This window comes from Carlito syrichta, unplaced genomic scaffold (assembly GCF_000164805.1).
Source record: "Carlito syrichta isolate Samal-C Ts95f unplaced genomic scaffold, Tarsius_syrichta-2.0.1 Scaffold308853, whole genome shotgun sequence".
NCBI lineage: Eukaryota > Metazoa > Chordata > Mammalia > Primates > Tarsiidae > Carlito > Carlito syrichta.
This window is the reverse complement of record NW_007252949.1, coordinates 440,380-457,221: the sequence shown is the minus strand read 5'-3', so window position 1 is coordinate 457,221 and position 16,842 is coordinate 440,380. Positions and strand designations below refer to the sequence as shown.

Genomic DNA, 16,842 nt, shown 5'->3' with positions numbered 1-16,842 from the left:
CCACTGCACTCCAGTCTGGGCGACAGAGTGAGACTCCAACTCAAAAAAAAAAAGAGCAGGTGCACAATTCCCTAAGTTGTCCTTTCTCACTATGGTGAACACTGAGATCCAATGCCACTAAGGCTGCAGCTTCATATAGCGAAACCTGCAGAAGCTTTACAATCTATTTGATATCATTGGGCCCACAATGACCAACAGTAGAAATGTAGACAGTGAGGACTTTTATTGTTTTAGGATCCTGAGGCTTGCGGGATTGTTCTGTACTGCAGCATAACTAGCCCCAACTGTACTTCTTAAAATCACATATGAGTACCTTAATGGGCTCCCCACTTCATATTTTTTCATAATCTTCCAAAAGAACACAGCTCTTCATACATACAAGACTATTTTAAAGACATCAAACATGCCATGCTTAGGTCTTTAAGAAATTTTGCATTAATGCATGATGTATCTACTAAAAGGTATATCTTACCATTTTTTGCCTCATGTGCTTTTAGTAGCCCAATAGGCTACTTTATTCATACTAAAGCAGTGCTGTGCTGAAGCCAATTCACACTAGCCAAGTGTTACAATTTCAGTAATGTTGTGATCCAGTTTATAAACAGCCTAAGAAATTATATAACTTATAACTTTATAAATTACATTAAAAACAAAATGCAAGCTCCAAATTCCTCAATTGCTTATTTTTTTCTCATTTTATTACTATTTATGCTCTTGAAGTTACTTATGCCTGTTGCAAACATATGTCAAAAATAATATGTTGTACTTGTGTGTATTTTTTTAGATTGTTTTCTCTTAGGAAGATAATAGAGAAAATGTTAATAAAGCAGATTAAGATTAAAAGTGAAGTGTGTCTGTAATCATTACATTGTCAACACACACATACACATTTTTAGGAAATACTCTCCCTATATTCACAAACCATGATCTAATTTAATAAAAAAGTTGCTCACATCATTGATGAAAAAATATAGTTCTGACATAATTTTTATTATTTTACTTTATCTTACTTATTATCAGAAAGTATCAACCAACATTCATGATAGGATTATGCACTGAGAGTCAGTTATTAAATATTTACAAAAGTTATCTCATTCAGGAAGTTTTTCTTTATAATCTTCTTTCAGAAAGTTTTATCCAAAAGTTCAACTGTTATGGACTGAATGTTAATGTCTCCTCAAAATTTGTATGTTGAAGGGTTACTCTAATATGACTGCATTTGGAGAAAAAGCATATAGGAATTGATAAAAGTTAAATAAGGTAGCAGCAATAGGCCTCAACCCATTGGGTGGGCGCCCTTATTAGAAGAGAAAGGGTCAACAGCACTCTCTCTCTCTTTCAACCACGTGAGGGTTGAAAATGAGAAGGCAGCAGCCTACAAACCAGTAAGAGAGCCCTCATCAGAAACTGCATCAACTAGCACCTTGATCTTAGAACTTCTAGCCCTCAGAACTGTGTGAAATAAATTTATGTTGTTTAAGCCACCCACTCTTCAAAGTTTTGTTATGGCAGTCCAAACAGACTAAAACACCAAGTAATCTGAGTAAGGTTGTTCCTGACTGCTTTTATTTCTCCTTTAGCATAATATTATCCAAGAGCCGATTACACTCTAACATAAACGCTTCTGTTAGTCACAGCCAGTACAAATAGTTATTTTGTGTATACCGCATATGAAGTACTTTCTAAATTTTAAGTTAGTCCCTCTGAACAAGTCAAAAAATGTATCTTCTCTTATGGAGTTTACACTCTAATGTACAAGGAGAAAATAAACAAGTTAGATTGGTAAAGACAGCATATGGGAATCATGAAAAATGAACAAAAATTAGACAATGTTAAAACAAATGATTGTGAGGAGAGGGCATTTTGTGTATCAGGTGGTGTTGATTTGCCATTTGAAATGAGTACCTTAGCTTGCTCCACAAATTCCTCAGTTCTCTGCTATTTTTTTTTCTTCTTTTGAGACTGAATCTCACTCTGTCGCCCAGGTTTGCGTACAGTGGCATGATCATAGCTCACGGAAGCCTTGAATTCCTGAACTCAAATGATTCTCCCACCTTAGCCTCCCACTTTGCTCGGATTATGGGTCCCTGCCACCATGCCCAGTTAATTGTTTTTTTTTGTTGTTTTTTTTTTTTTTTTTGAGACAGAGGTCTCTCTATTTTGCCCAGACTGATCTTGAACTCCTGACCTCACACAATTCTTCCACCTTGGTCTCCCAAAGTGTTGGGATTACAAGCATAAACTAATACACCATGTCCAATTGTATGTTTTTAGGAATGAAGAATCTCTTACCTCTAACAGATGGCCTTTTCACAGATGAGTCTACCTCCAAATATTGACCTTCGCTAATGTGAATAGCTTCTGTATAGGAAAAGTCTCTTTCTTATTGGAAGCACACAGCCAATGACTAGACAACAAACGTTTAGAAGGGCCTGGCATCTTTGTCTCAATTCAAAGCATTTCTGCATGACCATTCCAGAACTCCCCTTGAGATTGGTTGAGGCTTTTGTATTCCTGAAATAGCAACTAACTGTTCCCATATAACTACATCATCAACAACCAACTTCTTCCTCTGCTGTTTTGGCTTCCTTAACTCCCACGGCTGTTAGTCTTGAAAAAAAACTTTTTACTAATATTCTTACATACAAATATCTCTGTCTTAGATTCTGTTTCATGGGAAATTCAACTAGCAATAGGTGGCAAAAAAAGTGGTTCAAATAAGCAGATGTTAAAATATTTGACTTAAATTACTCACAGACTTGTTGACAGAAAGATTTCCTTAATGAGTGGTAGGTGGACCATAGATAATCTCTGACAATATTGCAAATGTGCAATTGTTAAAACTTCCATTGGTGGTGAACTAAGCTGGCATGCCAGTGGGAAAAAATGCACTGGCATGTGTAAAATAGCAGATGTCCTGAAACATAGGAAAAATTATGCCAACAATAGAGATGGATGATTATTGCTGGGGACAATAAGAGTGAGTGTGATGGATTGGCAATTAAATACAAATTGTGAATATCAGAAGGAATCCTGTTAGCATTCTAACAGACTAGCATCTTATAAATCCAGAGTGCAGAAAAAGTTGAGCCTCTGGCCCAAGGCTTAGCTACTTCTGAGGTTAAATTTTCACTCAAATATATCTATTACAAAGAAGTCAAGACATTAATTGCAAAGGTGAATTCATATATCAAATGAATTCATATGCTTGAAATAGTCCAAAATAATGAAACTAAAAATATATATCTGACCCTTCAGCAGAAGTGACTCAATTCTTTCAGTTACATGTTAGAATATGGAGTTTAACTTTAATAGAGTGCATTATTTAAAAAAAAAACCCACCCCCATCCCACCAGGGCGTGACCCTTACTCTCCTCCTGACCACTAGAACAAAACTAGGATGAAGGTACAACATAACCTTGTTTGGAATGTGCCAAATATGCTAAAACAAATAAACAAAAAGGCACGATCTCACCAAATAGGAAATATTACAAGTCAACATACACTTCCATGAAGTGGAAGAATATGGTTGAAATTAGAACCTGTGAGTGTTGAATCCAGGGGAACAAAACATAAAGCTGAACAGAAAAACACATGTCACTCTAGGAGCACTCTCTCGGGATGTAGTAGTCAATACTTTGTAATATCTTGACTAGTTCTCTGGGAGACAGCGTTCAATCATGACGAGAATTAGTCTTAGAAATCTGGAGAAAGCAGGTCAAGGAGGAATGTCAGGACCGCTATGACAGACAAAGCTAGTACAATTTAAAAGGAAGAGAAAGTGGGCACATGGAAGTGACTCATCATGCAAGTTCAACAAATCCACAAGGGAACCATGTGTTATGGGCAAGTTCTAAGGGATATTCGATTTACCAAAGTAATTAATATGACTATGAGTGAGGCAAGAGTGTCACCAAGAAATTCAGAGGCCATTTTCTTTGTTGATTAGGACTGAGAGTAGAAGATGTTAATACACTATTTTATACCATGATAGCATGGAGAGCGACAGAATTGTTGTATCTTAGAGGCCAGATGGCAGCACTTAATCATCAGAAGAAAGGTGGATGCAATTATCACAATGAGGAATAGAGAATTGATGACAAACAGATGAACCATAGAGATCTATGGAGGTAGTTAATAGAATATGTGCAATGTTAGTGGGGCTAAAATATAGAGGGTGCCATAAAAGTATGTGCGTATTAAGAAAGGAAAAAACTGTATTAAAATTATAATATTCAATAAGATGAATACAAGTCATGTTTGACTTTTTCAATTATAAGAGGTGCTCAGAGTGGTTGCCATCAGCACCCAAACATTTCTAATTACAGCAAACATCTCTTAAAAGGTATATACATTTTTTTGGCACCCCCTGGAATACAGTCTCAGTTACCAATTGGTTTGTTCAATCCATCAACTTTTTTAAAATAAAATTTTATATAACTTCTAATAAATGGAGGACCAAGTATTTGAGAGCAGCCACTCCAGTGAAAAATCATGTTCCCCTGCCCAGTTATTAAACCATACATATTGTATACTCAGAACCTAGTAACTGAAAGAGAGACCAGGTCTTCCAAAAACAAAACAAAAGCAAACAAAACAAAAACTAAACATACAAACAAATAAACAAAAAAGACTGCAACACTTTGGCAAGTGTGTGATAAGGCAATGATTATGCTAGTTCTTTATGAAAGGAACCTACAGTTCTTTGTTCAGGTAACCAACACTGAGGTAAAAGCAATGCCCTAACTTTTTGATAATTGGTCAATTCAGGATTCAGTTGTCACTGATATGAAGAGTTGCTTCTTAGAATGCAGCTAAAGGAAATTTAAATAATAAAATATGTCCTGGCATAGGTTAGACTCACCGTGGATCTTTTGCCTCTGAAGACTTATTGTCACTTCTTTTCTCTACAAATGTATGATTGGAATAAACATTTGTAGTAGCTGGAAAAAAGTGCATATTAGTTCATTGGCTAATTGGATAAGATCTACAGTAGTGAAAAAGGGCAAATTAAGCCGGGCTCGGTGGCTCAGCCTGTAATCCCGTGCCTTTGGGAGGCTGAGGTGAGTGGATTGCCTGAGCCCACGGGTTCGAGACCTGCCTGGGCAGTGAGACCTCATCGCTACTCGGAAGGCTGAGGCAGAAGGATCGCCAAAGCCCAGCAGGTCGAGGCTGCGGTGGCCGGGAGCGGCCACTGCCCTCCAGTCTGGGCGACAGAGTGAGACTCCAACTCAAAAAAAAAAAAAAAAAAGGGGGCAAGTTAAAAGTATCAATAAGTGCTGCTTACTACTCAAGATATAATATCAAGAGAAATATTATGTTGTGTGACAGAGGAAAATGTCAAAGATTAGGATTATTCTTAAAGACATAAATGACACCAGTGATATGACCTTATTAAATCCTCATTTTAATTTAGCAGTCTGACCCTAACAAAAAAAACCCAAAACATTCTGGAGAATGAAAGTGATTACAAACTCAAGCAAATCACAGATCAGTCACATCTGCGATTTCAGATGTTTACTTGCTAAAATAGATCAACACTACTTCAAATTCATGGTATATGGACATTGATTAGGGAACAGCAATTTTCCTCACTGCAATAGAAAATTGGAGTGTAAATGTTTACATTCATATAGTATTGATAACGGAATAAATGTATGGACTAGCCCAAAGACTATGGTAACTCTCTTGCCCTCTGCCATAATATAGTCGGAAGAGACCTGGATAAACTCTGCATGACAGGAATATCACATTGCTTCACTAGATTGTTGACATCACGTTCATCAGGTCAAAACAAAAGGTAGCAAAGCATGTTGGTCTAGAGTGCTTGTGATGAAATCTATGTTTCAGGAGCTGTAGAACATGCCTGTACATCCCACCAAAATAATCGACAATTATTGTAATTGTACCATAAATGAGGAAACAGTCTTAAATAGATAAGCCATTGTTTTTCTTAATAATGTTTTACAATGAAACATTTTTATTTTGACAATAATGGATTGCAACATACAATGAAAACTTAATATATTATCTTATAAATATTGGGGAGATTTATGGAATAGGAACAATGAAAATGAAGAGAATTGTAAAATGTGTGAAAGGTCTTCTATTATATTGGATGTAAGAGATTGTATGAGATAAAAGAACAAAGATGCTATATGATTTTTATGTTTATTAATTTTTATTTTTATGAGTATATAGTAGTTTTATATATTTATGGGATACATGTGTTGTTTTGATAAAAGCATACAATGTGTAATGATCACATCAGGGTAACTGGGGTATCCATTACCTCAAGCTTTAATTAATTCTGAAATTAGCCTATCCTATGGGTAGGTGACACCTAATAAAATATAGAAAACTTTTGTAAAAATACTTGGAACAGGTTAAATTCAATTTGTTTGATGAATCCAAGTGACAGTAATAAGAAAATAGATTTCTGAATTTGAGTTAGGATATACATGCATAAAATTTGGATTCCTAAGTCTGAAATAACTCACTTTATTTGAGAAAGAAGAGAAATAAAAAATGACACCTTGGTTATTGCAAGAGAGTTGTTTTTTTTTTAAGGAGTAGAATGGGCAAAGATTCTAAGAAGATGCAGAAATTAAGAGAACATTTTAAGAATGTGGAATTATAAAAATCAAGACAGATATAAGCTTAAAGAAAAATTGATGAATAAACTATATGCTGGATAGTTGACAAGTGAAGTAAAATCTGAACAAAAACTTGATTAAATTTGGTTTTCTTTCTTTTGAGTATTTTATTAGAAACATTAACAAATAAATATGAAAAAAGATTTATATATTCTTTGATGAGAATACTATGTTATCAATAAGCTTATTATTTGGAGTATTATAGCTGTTTCTAAAATAATTTGTAATAATTGAAGACTTTTTTCCTAAGGTAGTATAGAACTAGACCTATAATATTATACTGGGTTTTTTTCTTATTTTTAAATTTTATTTTATTTTATTTTAAAGTTGTGGTGTATAAGTCAGGAAACATTGAAAAATTCATTTTCATGTTCAGTGGAATAGTGGGCAAAGAGTATAGACTTTTGTCAAATTTGTCAAATATGGCCTTTGCTAAAGCCAATTTAGAGACAGTTAGAGAATATTAATTGAGTGAAGGTGAGATGGAGACAGCTATGTACACTTTTTGGGAAGAGGTGACATTTTGCTATAAGAAGTATAGTATAATAATATGGGAATTACTGAGATTGGAGATGATTTGCTGGGGTAAATGAAGCTTTTTATTTTGTTTCTTTTCAGAATTGGAGAAACAAGTCATGTTCCTATGCTGTTTGAAATTATTCAGTAAAGCAGGGCAAATAAATAAAGGCTATTTATATATATGTGCATATATATAAATGCACATATATATGCACATATATATAATTATGAATCACATTCTTTCAGAAGACAAATGAAGTAGGCACCAGAAAAGAATGAAAATATTATGCTTCTTTTATAACATTAGCCAGAAACAAATCATATGCAAGTTAATGTTTGTCTCTAGTCTCTAGTATACTTTCTGTAAAGCATCATGAAAGATTTTTGTAATATCATGAATATATAGTTCAGTTTTATATTCTCTATCTTTAAATCCCACACGAAAGAATTTAAACATAAATGACCTGGCCAGTGTTTTGTTGCGCACTGGCCAGCCCATTTGTTCTTTGAGCTATGGCCACCATGTATTCTTAGCTTTGGCCCTCTCCTCAACCTTGGGGAGGTGAATCTTCTCTCTCTCTTTCTAATTTACTTTCTAAATAAACTATATTTTTCAACCTAAAAAAATTTAAATATTTGGCATTTCTTTTGCTTTCATAGATGTTGTCCCTATTTCCACTGGACAATTAATAGTATTCACCTGCATACTACAAGTCACCTCTGTCAAAATATAAAATGAGACTTTTATTCTCAAAATGTATGTGATCTTTTTCCTACTGTCATTTTTTTGGTATTTGTTGTAAATCCTTATTGCTTTCAGTCATTCCTTCATATATTTGAATTTTATTCTGCTTACTGGTGCCATATTCCATTCAATAATACCTCTCTGTCACATATAATAAAGTCACTATAGATACAAGTGACTTATAATGAGAAAGGTCTTCAGATACATGCACAATTTTCTAGATTCTCACTGTGTGAAGTCTTTTACTTGCCATTCAATTTTGTGAAAAACGTATTGATATCAAAGAATAATGTTTTCTAAGGAGTTACACTGTCTAGATGTGGGAGTTTCAGTCTTAAAGGAGAATGGATAGACAGCAATTTGACTCTGTGGCTTAGTCTAAAATGTGATCTTAGAAATTTGAACTATGACTATACTACAATATATGCAGACTTGGATTTCTTTATATGTTTTTTTTTTTTAATGTAACTTCACTAGCTTTCACACATCATAAACTCTGCAAAAGAGAACTGACCTCATCTTTTATATAGGGATAACTGCTTCTCCGCTCAGCACATTTCCAGTCATTCCTAAATAATTTAGCAAAAAGCTCATTTTGCAAACAAATCAAAAACACAAAATACTTCTTCCCTAGGAAATGTTTTATAGAAATAAAGGATGCTAAACAGTATGCTTTGCATTTTTATTAAATGTTCTGTATTTTTTATTAAGTATTTCAACTTAAATATGGTTCACATAACTTAAGCAATGTAACAATGTAGTTCAATATGATAAATTAGTAGGCCTCTCATTTATTTGGGACTATCATGTATATGTATGGTTAGAATAAAGCATTATCTGAAAGCTTTACACTTTTATTTGTAAATTCACTGTTGTTTAAAAGAAATATTAAGAAATATTTTCAAAGTAAAATTTTGAAATTTCAAATAAAATCTCTAATTCCAAAGATGTTTGAGATTGTAGTTTTATATTGATTTGCTTCATTTTGTGACAAAACCATGCCAATTATACCACATATCTTCTAAAATTAAAGATAAATTAATTTTATTCTCAAAGACTTGCAATACTTTTCTGTTTCAATAGAGATATTTTAATAAAGCCACATAATAAAATTGGTCATCAAATTTTGAACCTACACAAAATGTTGTGAATCACTGAACTGCCATTAGTTTTACATCATAAGATGTTTGTAGCATAATACATTGTTATAATATAAATTTGGATCACATTTCAGATTTTCATTGGCTTTTTTTCTTTAGTACCTTGGCTTTATTTTTTCCTTTTCTTTGCTATACCTTGCTTATCTTTAGTTAAAAAATCCCAATAAATTTGAAATATTCTTTGACTACATTACTCTGAGAAGCTGAAACATCTGAAATGTTGACAATGCAAAGCAATTCAGGGTTTTTGACAAGCACTATATCCAGCTTTAATTTCACAGAACTAAAATAGTCCCTGTTAGAGTACTGTGATACAATCAACATTTCAGATTGATGCAAGCATCAATCTAAATGTTAGGAAATGAATTATTATATACTTGTGTGTTTAATCGGTATTGATGTGTATGTGTGAGTTTTAATCTTCACCAAATATTGAGAATAACAGATTACCTACCACTATACATGATAAATAAAATATGTTTAGAGACCACTTTAAGAATAGTTCTCGAGCTGGAGGTGGTGGCTTATTCCTGTAATCCCAGTACTTTTGTAGGTGGAGGTAAGAGGACTGCCTGAGTCCAGGGGTTCAAACCAGCCTGGGAAAATGGGAGCGATCTGTCTCTACAATAAATTAAAGAAAAAAAGTCAGTTGGGTGCTGTGGCACTCACTTTTAGTTCCAGCTACTTGGAGGCCTGAGGCAGAAAGATCACCTGAGTCCAGCAGGTCAGCGTTGCAGTGGTATCTCAATGTGGTTTTGATTTGCATTTCTCTGATGATGAGTAGGCTGAGCACTTTTTTCATGTGCCTGTTGGCTGCTGTATACCTTCTTTTGAGAAGTGTCTATTCATGTCTTTTGCCCACTTTTTAATGGGGCTGTTTGTCTTTCTTCCTTTTTATGCATTTGAGTTCCATGTAGATTCTAGATGTTAGGCGTTGGTCAGACATACAGTTGGCAAATATTTTTTCTCACCCATTCTGTGGGCTGTCTCCTTGCTCTCTTGATGGCTTCTTTTGCTCTGCAGAAGTTTGTTAGTTTGACAAGATCCCAAAAATGTGGTACTTATACAGAACGGAATATTCTGCAGTCATAAAGAAGGACAAATATATAGACTTTGCAGCAACTTGGATGAGTTTAAACCCGATCATACTCAGTGATCTATCACAGAAGCAAAGACCAGAGAACCATATTTTCTCACTCATAAGTGAAATTTTAGCAATTATAATACTATAAGAAAGGGATTGGCAGTACTGGGGAACTGTCAGGGGATGGGGAGTTGACAGTTAAGGAAAACTGCTAGGGGAGGGAGGTCATACCTCATCAACAAGAGTACCCGCATAATCAACATTTGTATACCTAACCCTGAATTGTACCCCATATATTTATTTTTTAAAAAAAGTTGCAGTGGCTGTGAGTGTGCAACTGCATTCCAGCCTGGGCAACAGAGTGAAACTCCAACTCAAAAAAAAAAAAAAAAGAATAGTTCTCATATAAACTGTTTTGAAATTTTATTACACTTCTAGAAAAAAATTGATTTGCTAGGAACATAACACAAATCTTGGACAAGTCAGTAGCAGAATATCAGAAAGTATGATATTTGAGAGATAATAAAATATTTATTATTCTCATATTCTGGGTGTATTAAATAATGATAGGATTATCTCTTCTTTTCTCACTGTAATATTAAAAAGGTATTAGTTCTTAAAATCATATATATTTTCAAAAATTATTTTTCTTCAATTTTTAAGCTTATTGGAGATAATTTTAATTTATTATTTTATTGAGTATTTGCCCTGAGGTTATGTAAATACAAGAACAAATATATTTTTAGTATTGTTATACAACTTTCAATAAAGTAGAGTTCTAACAGGTGTGAGAAATGAAAAAAATACTGTAATCTTAAATTCTGTAGAAATCTTCTTTGCTAGGCTAAAGTAAGAAGTTGAGCACTTTTCATATTTCAAACTTAAGCAAAATGTAATAATCTTCCCCATATATGCAGACCAAAGATAATTTTCTGTTTTGGTCCAGTGTTTTTAATATTACATACAAATTTCAGTGTAATATTCCTAAAATAGTCAAGGATAATTTTTGTAAATCATAATAGTTTGCAATAATTAATTAATTTAATGTTTATTATTGTGTCTCATAATAAAATAATAACTGAATTCAACAATTTTAATTCAGTGTTAAATCTTTTCTCCTTAATTTTGGTCTTCTTTCCTTCCCACTTATTTTCTTTCCCTTCCTTTCTTTCTTCTTTCTTTCCTCTTTCTTTTCTTTATTTTGTGTATTTTTGAGAGAGATATTTTAGGATTCTCTGGTAGCAAAGAAGATTGACAGCCAAGACAAACATACATGGAAAATAAAAAGAAAATATTGAGATGGAGATAAATACTAAACAGCATTCAAATTTAGGTTGACATTAACTAGATAAAACGTGACTAAGAGAAAGACGTGCAAACACACAGAAAGGTGAGGGAATAGGGCAAAATCAAATAATTTAATGACACTGATGGGTACAGTTTACATTTGGGGAAGTGACATGAAAGAATGTCATTGAGGAAATCAGAGTGCAGGTCATTACAAATCCTGGGTGCCCTTACAAGAAATTGGAATGAAAAGAACATGAAAAACACAGAAGTGTAAGAAGGAAACCACAATTCCTTTTTGAAAAAAAATCTTCAACTGCTTATATTGTTTGGAAACTGTAAAGTGCCTGTGAAAAGATGTGTGTGCATTTTTATTTAAACAGAAATAGGCTTTGGTATCGAAAATAATGCAGAATAACAATAATAGTTATTAGGGTGCGGAGGGTGGAGGCAGAGGGGCGCAGCACCGCCTAGCTGGTGTGCCAGAGGTGCGCGCTGGTAACCAGCGATCTGAGTACCGCAGAGATTTGCAGCACACGAAGACGTGAGAGAAGGAAACATGTATTTAAGAAAGAGATCCTAACCGGGCTCCGTGGCTCAGCCTGTAATCCTGCGCCTTTCGGAGGCTGAGGTGAGTGGATTGCCTGAGCCCGCGGGTTCGAGACCCGCCTGGGCAGCCAGACCTCATCTCTACCATCAATCAAAAAATCAGCCGGGCGTGGTAGCGCATGCCTGTAATTCCGGCTCCTCGGAAGGCTGAGGCGGAAGGGTCGCCGGAGCCCAGCAGGTCGAGGCTGCGGTGACCGGAAGCGGCCACTGCACTCCGGTCTGGGCGACAGAGTGAGACTCCAACTCAAAAAAAAAAAAAAAAAGAAAGAAAGAAAGAAAGAGATCCTTCCCACACACAGGAAGAGGGCTGGCACTCTCAGACGAGTGTGGCACCGCAGCCCTCCGAGTCACGGCTTAAATCCTTTCCCTTGGAGATGCTGCAATCAGGTAGATGTGTCTGCTGTGACTCCCTTGTTGACAACTTGCGAATGTCTTGGAGACCCTGAAGGGCCAGAATCCCAGTCAGCAGGCACCGAGTCATGGTTTCTCACCACCCCCAGGAGTTTATTTTCAGATTACAATAGGCCGATACCCGTCCTGCTTGAGGGGTCTGTGTTTCTGAAAAGACAAAATCAGCAAAGTTAATCTTCATCTCGAGTATGCGTTTCTTCAGGACATAGTTTCTATTTTCTCATCATTGTGTTAATATCTAGTAACAAAACAAAATAGCTTCCTGCTCTCAGTCTATCCTTTCAATAATTTTAAAAGAGTTTAAAATAACCTGAAATATACATACATGTAGTAAATATGTATGTATGTATATACACATAGCCATCACTATATTTCTTGTATATAAACAAATTATTCCATAATGAGTAAATATTCTCATTTTTTATTTTTTAATTTAAGAAGAATATATGTCTCTATTTCCTTAAGATAACATTTATACAGCTTGGAAATCTATTTGTCCAGCACAAGTTTTTCTGGTAGGCAACAATTTTCCAACTGCATAAATATATTTTCAATTGCATTTCTCACAAATATTCTAAATCCAATTTGTTCTAAACAAGGATCACCTTCATAATACTTAAAAATTCAGTTATTGTTCATATTACTTATTGCTTCTGGTTTTACAATCCTCTAATTTTCCCTTCCCTTGATTAGCTATGTGGTTGATTAAGAACTCTTATTGAGTATAGGTTATTAATACCTCTTTACTTTATTTCTTCTGTTTATTCACCCTGGTGAACTGGGAAATATTTAAATAATTAATTTGATATTTTCCATATTTTATATATTTATGAGTGGAATCTGGCTAGTTTCCCTCTTTTCAATCCTACCACTTCTTCACTCAATACTTCCTTTGGCTTTCAGTTCACTACCCAAAACATAAAATACCATATATTTCTACTTATATCTTCCAGTGCTTCCCATTGACTTTTTTTTTTTTTTTTTTTTTTTGAGTTGGAGTCTCACTCTGTCGCCCAGACTGGAGAGCAGTGGCCGCTCCCGGCCACCGCAGCCTCGACCTGCTGGGCTCCGGCGACCATTCCGCCTCAGCCTTCCGAGTAGCCGGAATTACAGGCGAGCGCTACCACGCCCGGCTCATTTTGATTTATTGTAGAGATGAGGTTTCGCCAAGTTGCCCAGGTGGGTCTCGAACCGCGGGCTCAGGCAGTCCACTCACCTCGGCCTCCCAAAGCGCGGGATTACAGGCTGAGCCACCGAGTTTGGCTCCCATTGACTTTAAAATAAGATATATAGAGAGTAGCCTGTGATGCCTGTTATTGTCTTGAGTGCTTTAGTCTTCAACTTAATATTGTCATTCCTTTATCCTTCCCTTTCCGTACTTGTGTGTATGCAATATTCAGATAACTACACTTTACCTAGCATGTTATATATTTTTTTGGCTTTATTCCTTAGCTTATGCTCTTCCTTTGACCAAAATCTTTTTTCACCTCCTTCTTGTTCCAGCTTGCTAAGGGATACTTAACCTCTAAGATTCACTTATAAATATATTCCCTTCCCAAAATACTTTTCAAATCACTTTAGGTTATATTAAATATATTTTCTGTGTGTTCAAATGGAATCTTAGAGCTACAGGTAAAGCTGTTCAATATCTTATTAAATAAATCACAATGTAATTTTAAGCACCATTAGACCATTTTTTCTCATAATTTATTGATATTTATAGACTCATCATGTCTATCCTTAGAAGTCTACTTTAAATCAGTGAAATCACTCTTTTAAGTACCTTTAAAATATATCTTTTAAAATTCATAAGACAAGATAAAGAGTCCTTATGCTTTTCCTCATCCGTGTTATAAGAGTTCTAACATTTTCAGAAAGTGTTTCTTAAAAAAGAATGTTGAGACATTGTTTAATAAGAAAAGAAAATGCAGGCTTATAAAAGGTGGAAACTTTGTGCAATTAGATGATTATTTTTTGCATTCTACTATTAACATAGGCCAATCTCTCCTTTCATTATTGTATCTTTAAATCTATTTTTTTCTAGAAGACATATACTCCTTGATGTAACTCATTCTACTAATCACAGTCTAACCTACATAAAATTTTCTTTTGTCTAACTCCCAAGCCACCTAAAAATCTTTGTTAAATGAAGATTTACATATGTATGACCTTATTGTACTTATACCATTAAAATTTAATCTTCAAATGGTAAAGCATATCATTAAATGAAGAATTAAAAATGAATGTTTCATTTTCTTTTGGATATTATGCCTTGTTTAGCATAATTTTAGGTTAGAAATTTACTAAACTAGGATCATGGTTCATTAAATTCTAGCCAATAACCAAATAATTTATTTAAAATTTTAGATTTCATCTCTTTAAAATGAAAAATCACCATTTTTTTTTCTCCCTAGGAAAGATAAATTTATAGGAGCTTTACCAGGTAATTTCAATTGTAAGGCTGGTTTAAGTTTGGTTACAATATCTGACATACATCAATATGGTACAGTACTGGACGGGACTTATGAAGTCTGAGATCTCTTCAACACTCTGTTGCTCAAAGAGATTTGCATTTCAGTCTTCAAAGGTCATAACTGTGTTTTATGAATTTCTTTTACCAAATCACATTGAGCCTACAAAAACAAATATGAATTTATTGGGGTATAGATATGATCAGTTAATAAATTTAGACTGTTGATCTGGTAGATTTCTGAAGGACTACTCTGTCAGACAGCATCTGCATTCTCATGCATTTCCTGGTTGACAAATCCTCATTTCTAAGTTGCTGTTGGTCTACATAAAATATTCTTGTATTTAACCTTTAAGCTATATTGGAAAATACCTGAGATATATTAGGTATAAGTGTCCAAGTGGATTTGGTTATTTTAGATGACCCAAATTTTAGAATGGGTTTAGTGCATAACATTATGCCCTTCATATGTCATTTCCAAAAAACAGAGCTTTGCAACTAAGTCACTTATTTGTGACAGTAACATAATGAAGCACATTGATATATGTTATTTTTTGATAACAACATATGAAGTTCACATTATGTTTATTTTCCTCTTAAAATGCTTCCATGAAAGTGACTGAATAATGAAAATGGTAATTGAATTATTGAATATAAAGTTATAAAATAATAACAATCATGATTTTTAAAATCTAGATACCCATAGCTTCTGGTGACTGGCTCATATTTATATATTCATATATATATTTTTTAAATATGGCATAGTATAAATGCAAAGCTCTAATTTTTCATAGTGCCATAAAAGATAATAAATAAATCCAAAATGACTATTTGTTTTATAAAAACATTAATAAATAACCCTTATTGTATATATTCAGACACCTTGTAAACCTGTGTTTCCACAGTTTACATTGTCAGAATGAACTTCTAGGAGTCTGACATATTTTAAACAACCTTCTACTCAAAAAGATTTGCATTGTGTTATAATCAATAAGAAAGCCATTCTCAGTTTGAATATACATTCTGATTTGATCAGATATTTACTGATTACTCTCCTACATAGATTAGAGAGAATATGACTTATTTTATATAAGAATAAATCATTGTTCCTAAAATACATGATCACTTAATATTGAGTGTGTGGTCAATAATTTTGTTTTATTTTTTTAACTAAAATCTTTCTAAAACATATGGTGTGAAAAATGACATATCTAGGGTAGCGAAAAAAAAAAGAGAAGACTAAATGAAAAGATAAAGTAATATAGAAGTGGTTAGATCTGAAAGACCTGTGTAGGATTGTATCTCTTCAGCAAGACCTCCATTTTCTGTTTATTGCTTTTAGTAGGTAGATTTGAGTATTTGAACAAATCTTTGTGGTATAACTGACCATTTCTGGGTTTACTATTTTGTACACGAACAAAATAGTAATTTGGTTCTTTTTATTAAGCACATTATTAAAATGTTATAACTAATTATGTAGAAGAGGATAAGTACATCTGTGGGAAAAAAATCTAATCATTAAAGTATTGAGCATTAGCCTTGTAGCAACACAACTCGAGTTCAATTTTCAGTTTTCCTTCTTGCCATTTATGTGACTTCAGCAAAGTATTTAACCACCCCATGTCTCAGCTTCCTAATTCATTGGTTTATGTAAAGATTAAGAAATTTATTAGATAAAGGTTTTTCAAACAATTTTTGTGCACATAGAAATGTCAGAACCTAATACTGTGAAGGTATTTTGACTCATATCAAAATCTAGATCTTGAGTTCTTAACTTGGAATACATGGACTCTGTGTGTGAAATTCAGGGGATTTACAAAATTTGTCATAGAAAAAAATGAATCTTTGAAATAAATATTTTTATTTGATGTGACATTCTTTGCAGCTATCTCAAAGTGCCG

At 33.9% G+C, this 16,842-nt stretch overlaps 1 long non-coding RNA gene across 1 annotated transcript in view; it reads right to left on the bottom strand.

The window, feature by feature from the left end:
- The window catches only part of LOC110596387, a 16,228-nt gene extending 1,874 nt beyond the window's left edge, over positions 1-14,354 (bottom strand). Inside the window, exons 1-2 of the long non-coding RNA XR_002482419.1 lie at positions 14,255-14,354; positions 8,150-8,253 (exon numbers count right to left, since the gene is read on the bottom strand). This is a non-coding gene — a long non-coding RNA (uncharacterized LOC110596387). The remainder of the gene's footprint in view (positions 1-8,149; positions 8,254-14,254) is intronic.
- Positions 14,355-16,842: the final 2,488 nt, after the last annotated feature.